This window comes from Mustela erminea, chromosome 11 (genome assembly GCF_009829155.1).
Source record: "Mustela erminea isolate mMusErm1 chromosome 11, mMusErm1.Pri, whole genome shotgun sequence".
NCBI lineage: Eukaryota > Metazoa > Chordata > Mammalia > Carnivora > Mustelidae > Mustela > Mustela erminea.
The window spans coordinates 65538996-65547347 of NC_045624.1; the positions used below are offsets into that span (position 1 = coordinate 65538996).

At 41.3% G+C, this 8352-nt stretch overlaps 1 long non-coding RNA gene across 1 annotated transcript; it reads left to right on the forward strand.

Annotated features, from left to right (window-relative positions):
• Positions 1–969: 969 nt before the first annotated feature.
• Positions 970–1849, forward strand: LOC116568693. The gene is made up of 2 exons (XR_004276729.1): positions 970–1148; positions 1779–1849. It is a non-coding gene; the product is annotated as an uncharacterized LOC116568693 (long non-coding RNA).
• The last annotated feature ends 6503 nt before the right edge of the window (positions 1850–8352 follow it).

Genomic DNA, 8352 nt, shown 5'->3' on the forward strand with positions numbered 1-8352 from the left:
TGCAAGCTGGGTCATAAATGGCAATATGACCTCTGTGTGTTTCTCTCTCTATCTCTCAATGCCCACCCTTGGAGGCCAGTCACCATTTATTGGGGAAGCTCAGGCTACATGTAGAGGCTCCTTGTTTATAACCTATAGAACCTCCACCATCTACCATGGGGCCAGGGATAGCCACCATCCATCAGTAGACATGTGAAGGAGTCTCCAGATGATTGTAGTCCCAAGCCATCCCCACAGTGCCCTGTCAGAATCTGACCCATAGACTTAATGAGCATCACAGGTAATGGTTCTGCATCATTAAGTTATAGGGTAATTTGTTACTCAGCTATAGTAACCAGATCACTAAGGATGGCGTGACCTCAGTTAATCAGAAAATTCCATTTAGAAGGAAGGTGCTATAATGAGAAAAACAATAGACTAGGACCTAGGAGACCTGGTTGGTTTGGCTGGATGAGCTCATAACTGGCCTTGGGTCCTTGAACAAATCTTGTAACCTTTCTGAGTCTTAATATCCACATATGTTATAAAGACAGTTGGACCTTCTAGGCCTCTTCAAATTCTACAATTAATTAATGTCTTGATATTAAAAATTTAGCATTATAAAATATTTCATATTAGAGATCATCTCTTTTCATGAGCTTTTGCGTATCTATATTTGGCCAATGATATTCTTGATTTCATAGTTAAGTTTCATTGGGCAATCTTATCTTCCTGATTTCTAAACTATTGGAAATCTATTTCCAAAGTATTGACAATAGACAGTAGGATCATTTTTTCTCGGTCTAATTTTATTTTATCTGTTTTTAAAAGATTTTATTTATTTATTTGATAGAGAGAGAGAGACCACAAGTAGGCAGAGAGGCAGGCAAAGAGAGAGGGGGAAGAAGGCTCCCTGCTGAGCAGAGAGCCTAGTGTGGGGCCTGATCCCAGGACCTTGAGATCATGACCTGAATGGAAGGCAGAGGCTTAACCCACTGAGCCACCCAGGCGCCCCTCTCAGTCTAATTTTAATATAAAATAAGTTATAAAGCTGGCTATGCATTTGCTGCAAGCAGAGGGCTCCCCAATTTCCTTTCATAGTAATACATTAAGCACTGGTTTGGTTCCCTACTTTTATATTGTTCGGTGATCTCTGCCTACTATTTTGGGTGTTCTTTGTTAGTTACCAGGTGACATGCTGCCAGAATATGCTTACTGAGATTTTACTGTCTCTGTCTAGATTCAGCATACTGAGAACTTTAAATACGCCTTACAAAGCTAAATCTGCTATGGGATATATAAGGCCCGTTTCTCATCAGTTGTAACTCTCTGGAAGCCGCGTTGTTGGGAGGAGTCATCTATTATTCCACATACATTCCAGAAGAAGCTAAAGCAAGTGTTTAATGCGTGCTTTCCAACACACACTACTCCACGATCCCTAGAGTGTGATGACTTGGGACAGCTGCCTGCCCCGAGTCGATATTCAGGGGACCCAGCCATGCTGGCAGCTTGTCAGTGAGTCAAGGAGCACCAGCTGGGGCCCCATAACATGCTTCTAACACCCTCACAGAGTAACACTCTTAACTTTCCTCCTTTTCCTGGACTCATCAGAATCACTACTTTCTTTGTATCCTGTCCCACACACAGAACGTTAGTGGGTTACTCTGATATAAATTGTATGTTTCCTGAGAAGCAGTTGTTTCCTACATCTGTTTATGACAGTTGTATTTTGTTATCATAATGACATGATTTCATTAAATGCTACATAAAGAAGTGAAATATGAAGACAAAGAAGAGAGCTCTTTCAATGAAAACAAGTTAAAATCTTCATAAAGTGTGAGGGATGTGTATAGCTGTAACAGAGTGTGGGGAAAAATCTAGAAGGCATGTATACTCAGATTGCTTCTCATTGATCTATAAGTTTTTGCTCTCCTTTAAAGACACCCTGACTTTAACTCTCAGTGAATATATTCTAGGTGTGCTTTACCTAGGAATGATGTCCCGGGGGCTCCAAGTGAGGGCCTTGCCCCTCTGTCAAAAGATTGGTCAATTGATATATACTTATTTGTAGTCAGTTGAACAAAGTGTTTGTAGAAAACGCCATTTTTTTTTTTTTTTTTTTGGTTGCTTTGACCTATTTTTTAACAGCCCAACTCCTGGTCCAACAGCCCGCTCCTGAGGGATAAGCTGGCTTGGACTGTACATAAATTCAGCTCCTCTCTCCTGTTTCATCACAGGAAATAAGGAACTGTCAAGACAGCCCTTCCCTGCTGCCAAACTACAAACTGCCACTTTGTGATTTTGTTTTCACACCAAGGATGCTCTTCAGCTTCAGTCCAGATCTCCCCAACCCATACCCCCGACCCACCCACCCATGACTTCCCTGATTAATTCTAGAGGCTCCTCACTGCAGCCTCCTTGGACCTTGCTGGGATGGTTCCATAGAACCCTAGGCATTTACCTAGGGATCCTCTGCTAACTCCCCAAATCTACGAAAAAGGCCTCCACCCTTTGCCCCAGGCTCCTCCAGGACACCCCCTGGTTCTTTTCCTCCTTGCTTCACCCAGTTATTTGCTGAGCGCCCACCTCATCTGGGGCTCAGTACCAGGTACTAGGTATGTTGTAGTAAATTGAAGTGTGTGTATATAGTCAACAACAGATACATATTATCAGCAGAGGAGCAAAGTCTCTTGGCCTTTTTGTCGATAAATTGGTGAACTGACTAGGAAGAATTTTCATAGGAAAATTCTTTTGTTTTGCAAAATCCCATTATAATGAACATAGAGTGTTAGATTAGTTCTGGGTGCCGGATACAGGATTTCAACAATTCTGTACATTACTCAGTTTCATAGCACTTTAGAGTTGGGAATTTGTTGGCTTATGTATTTATGTATGCATTTATATATGTATGCAGTTATTTGGGTTCCTGCAGAAATTAAATGGGCTAGAGCCTGTTGTACTTAAACTGGGGGCTTGCAGACTTTCTGTAAAGCGTCAGAGAGTAAATATTTTGGGTTTCATGGGCCATGGAGTCTCTGTTGCAACTATTAAGCTAAGCTGTCATAGCAGAAAAACAGTCCTAGGCAATATATAAATGAATGGGAGTGGCTGTGTCCCAACACAATTTTATTTACAAACAGGCAGGGGCCCTAGTTTGCTGACCCCAGGAATCTATCAAAATACGTTACTGGCGCCCCTACTGGCAATTAAACTTGCTCAAGTCTTTTCCCTAAATAAAAATAAATAAATAAATAAATCAAAGAAGCTCCGCATCACAGTAGGAAGTTGTTTTGTCGTCCCCATGTCCACTCCCCCACCTCTCATCTCCCTTCAGTGCTAGGCAATCTGACCTCTGTGCTCACCACCCACTGAGATTGTCCTTATCAAGGTCACCAACAGTCTCTGTTGCTAAATTCCACAGACACTCCAGTCTTTTCTTTCTTACTCAGAGTTTCCACAGCTTTCAACACAGCCAACCACTCCCTCCTCCTGGAAACACTCTCAGCTCCTGAAACCTCACACAATTGTTTTGTTTGTTTTTTTCCCCTATGGTAGCAGCTACTGCTCAGTAATCAAAAGCTCCTCTCGTCTTCACAAACGAAATGCTGGAGTTGCTCAGGGCTCCATCCCGGCTTCTGTTGCTTCTCTCCCCTACTCTTTCCCTAGAGACCTTACCCGTTGCTGTAGGGTTAGATGACATCTTGCTGTTGAAAATCCCCCAATTTATTTCTTCAGCACAGATCTTTTTTCTTCACATATCCAATTGCCCACTTGACATTTCAGGTCTCCCAGGTGCCCAAAACGTAAAATGCTGAAGAAGTATAATTGAATAAATAAATGAGTTTATGCAGTTGCCCAAATAGAAACCACAGCCTAATCCCTAACTCCTCCCTTTTACTCACTTTAGGCATTACCCAAATGTAAGCCTTCTCTTTCCTAATCCTCTCCTGAATCCTTCCCTGCCTTCCTATACCTAATTCTGAGGCTGCTACAGCTGCATCTGTTACTAAAATAATGAAATACTTCCATACTGGTTGTAAAGGGCCACTGGCCTAAACCCCAGTCTTGCGGGCCCCACCTCTGAGATCCACCGGCTCATCCCACATGGCCCCGCAGAGACAGGCCTGCAGACCCTGCTTGGTGCTGAGGCTAGCACCCATCCGGAAGAGCAAATGTGCATGTCAAACTGATCGTTAAATATTTTAACATTATCCCTGCTTAATACCGCTGTTACTAAGATATTCTGGCAGTAGGAAATGATCTCTCACCCAAATTACTGGAAAAACCACCCGACTGATCTCCCTACCTCCTGTCTCCCTCATCTCCAGACTCTGTAGCAGCCAGAGGATTGCTCTAAAATGCAAGCTGATTGCATCATCCCCCTTCTTGCAGTCTTTAAACGTGGCAACTGTCAAGATAAAATCCCAACCCGTTTCATGATCTGAACTCTTGGGTTTTTCTTCGATCTTTAAATCTCACCTCCTTAGAGATGCTGCCCCAGTTCCATCTAAGGCTGGTTCTTCCTGTTAGGCTCTCACAGCACTCCATTTGCTTCATTGCAGGGCTCACAATTTGACATTCTTGCTTTCATTTTGAAAAATGTTTTAAAAAGATTTTATTTCTTTATTTGAGAGAGAGTGCATGCGCTCAAGCGCGGGAGAGGCAGAGGCAGAGGGAGAGGCAGAAGCAGACTCTTTGCCTAGCAGTGAGCCCATCTCAGGGCTCCATCACGGGACCCCAGGACCATGACCCGAGGCAAAGGCAGACACTTAACCGACTGATCACCCAGGCGCCCCTACCTGCTGCTGCTGCTGTTGTTGTTGTTTTTTTAAGTCTGTTTCCTCCACTAACCTACATGCTCCCTGAAGGCAGATGCCATGACTCTCTTGTGCACTGACAGATCCTTTACCCCTGAATATTTAAGTGAATAAATCTGTCCCTGACTCCCTTTTAGCTCATCCTTTGCCACTTTCTTTCTTGTAATCTAGGGTTTAGGCTGGCACTCAGTAGTTGGTATTTCGCAGACCAATTCAGTCCTTAAAACAACCCCCCTGAGGTCTTGAGAGGGGGTAAGTGAATTTATATCCATCTGCATGGTGACATACTATGTAGAAGTATGTCTACCCTACATAGAAGTAGGGTAGCTTCCCCAAAAGATGGGTTGATTTTTCTTTTTCTTTTTCCTAAGAATAAATTTTCCCTTAGTACCATGTGTCCGTGATGTGCAGTGACTTCACTGGCAACTCACTGTCTGGCTTTATGGGCAGAAATTGGTTCATAGTAAAAGTGCAAAATGTGTATTACTAAACAAGACGCACAGTGAGCCCAGGTTTTGTAATGTCCTAAGAGGACATAAGAGGATAGCAATTTCTCTTCCTTGAGACATATATATTTTTAATCATCCAAATTCATGCAACTCAGTTAAAAAAAGAACCTCTTTCCTCTACTGTTAATGGTGGTTTTATGGTTTCATTCTGCTAGGCACATAAATATGTTACAATATAAATAAGCCAATGGTGTAATGAATCATGGCTGTCTTATTGTGTATAAGTTTTTACTACAAATCTTGGGAGGGGAAGCTATTCATGCTCTGCATTTTTAAGTTATGCTAATGTGATTAGTCATTATGATCCTACCTACTTTTCATGATAGATGCAAGATATTTAAGCCTCCTATAGTATTAAGGGGGCCTGATTAGTGCTCGAGACCCAATCAAGAAGCTGTTGATGAAGTTCAAATAGCACATTAGAAAGTTATGTATGACATAGGGAGTTGATTCTTGCTTATATAAGATTGTATAAACTAATATAGGAAGTATAAATTGTATTAATGTACATTTTTATTCTTCCATGAAAATGTTAGCCACTACCATAATCTTTGAATGTATTTTGTCAGGATATGTGCAGGCCACTTTTTTCTGCAATGAAAGTGTAAAAATGACAGAGTGAGCTGCAATCATTGTTAAATATGAAAATTCACAAACATCCACATCAGGAAACAGGTGTTTTCAAAACCCAGACTTCAACATAGTTCACCCATTCTTGCATTTTGATGTTGTAATCAAGCAAAATGAAAAACAGAAGAGACACACTTTGGTTGATTATTATCCTGCCAGATCAGATTGTTCCTGTCCTTGTCTTACATAAATACCAAACTCAGAGGGAGAAGTGGGGAGCAGGGAGGAAAATAAGGATGTGTGTCAAGAGAGTGAAAGGATGGTCTTAGAATTTTAAATAAGTCCAATAAATTGTAGCCTTCCTTAACAATCTCAGAAATAAAAGTAGATCTATACGCAGTAGACATACTGCTCAAGTATACACTTGTCATTCAGTTTTTAAAGAAACTTTCTTAGACTTTCCAAAGAAGTCTTATGAAGTCTTAGACTTATGAAAGTCTTAGACGTTCTTAGACTTTCCAAAGAAGTCTTATGCACACACACACACACACACACACACACACGTATAGATAGATAGAATATATGAAATGAGAATATTTTTAGTAAACATTTCATTGGTTGAAATTCACTTAAAAACAAGAGTGTTTTGATGAATACCAGGAATTAAAATTAGGGGCTTAGATGACAATTATCATCTCAGATGAGCCTTGGCAGTCCATTTGTTTTAGCAATTTCTTAGTGGTTGCATATTGAGATTTTTCTTGATTACAAAGGTAAACTGATGGAAATGATAAAAATATAGTTTTTTTTTTTTAAGTTGCCTTGTAATCTCAGGGTGCGCTTCCATTGGAAAATAATGAGAAGGAGCTTCATTTGTTCTGAGGACTGAACAAGCATTTACCTGGGAGACAAGTAAGCATGTTGTTGGGCCTCTATTCCAATGACATTTGGCATGTGACACACTTGAACATGCCTGTTTTAAAAACTGTAGTTTTGTAATAGTTAAAAATGAAGTAAAATTCCAGTGAAATGTTTTCTGCCCTATTGAATCTGCTCAAGGACACGGCAGAATGGGGCAGAGTGAGGATATTTTTCTGGCTGATTCTCTGAGTTGCAGTCTCCTCCACTATATATATTTGGATTTTAACAATAGATTTGCCAAGCACCCTTGCCCCCATGATGCCTCCGTGTCATCCTGCTGCAGCATAAATGGTGTATTCCTCTTGCAGTATTCTCTCAATGAATGCCATCACCATCTTAGAGCTGTGGTCCCCGTCAACTTTTGTACCTTTTTTACCCTTTTGTACTTCACACCCAACATTGAATAGCTTGTGAAGGTCTGTTCCTCCCATCTCCATAATATATATGGAATCCAACCTCCCCTCTCCCATCTGTCCACATTGTAGTGGCCTCCTGACTGCTTCTTGCAGACTTGAGCCTACGCCCTCCAGCCAGAGCTTCTACTTTGAGGCACACATTTGATTAGGTCATTCCCCTGTTTTAAAGCTGGTAATGTTCTCTTTCACTTCCCTGGTTAAGGCCAAACCCCTCAGCACAGTACAGAAGACCCTTAACAGTCTGATTCCACCATCCTCCAACCTCATCTTTTGGCTTCTCCAACTCTTGCACCCCAACCCGCCACACTGCATGGGCTGTATTCTTTCCATCTGTTTTCTTTGCTCCTGGAGACCTCTTACTCCTCCAAGATCCAATCTAAACATGACTCCCTTTCCAAAGCATTTCTTGGTTTCTCCAGGCAGCTACCTCTCCAGCGTCCTTCTTACTACCTATCATTGTAGTATTGGTTCCATTTGTTGTTACCGTTGTTGTTCTGGGATCATCTGCTTGTGTGTCTGTCTTTTGAAAGTACTATGAACTCTTAATGAACAGGGATCTTATCTTATCCATTTTTTTTTTTTGTCCTAAGCATGTAGTCTCATACTTGATATTGTACCTGAAACACGGAAAACCCTCCGTGCGTATTTTTGGACTTTTTATTACAGCGTTTCATGTGGACTTTGTTCCTGATTCTTATGGTGATATACTAGCAGAAACCACAATGGCGTCTTGTAGACTCCCTGTTGAAATGACAGCGCATAGCTAATTATCAGTTTCTTTTCTCCTCGCTTCAGTTCTCCATGCCATTGGGCACCTAGTTCCTTTATCTTCCTCCAAATGCATTAACATATGTTTCAGAATTGAATTTCAAAACAATTCTTCTCTATGTTGTTTTCTTCCCCAAATTTATTTATCCCATCTCCTCCCAGGTTATGTGATACTTCCCCTGATGTTTAGAATCTCAAACAGAACTGATTTTTCCTCCTGGTTTTAGGTCAGATTTTGGGGGGAGGTGTTCATTTATCCCATTCCAAGTGCCCTCAGTGGAGGATCTCTTTCATTTTGTTTCCCCAGTATATTTTATAATCCTCCCCAAGAGAGCTCATATGCAAGCAGTGAGGGATTTGCAACTCTCAGAT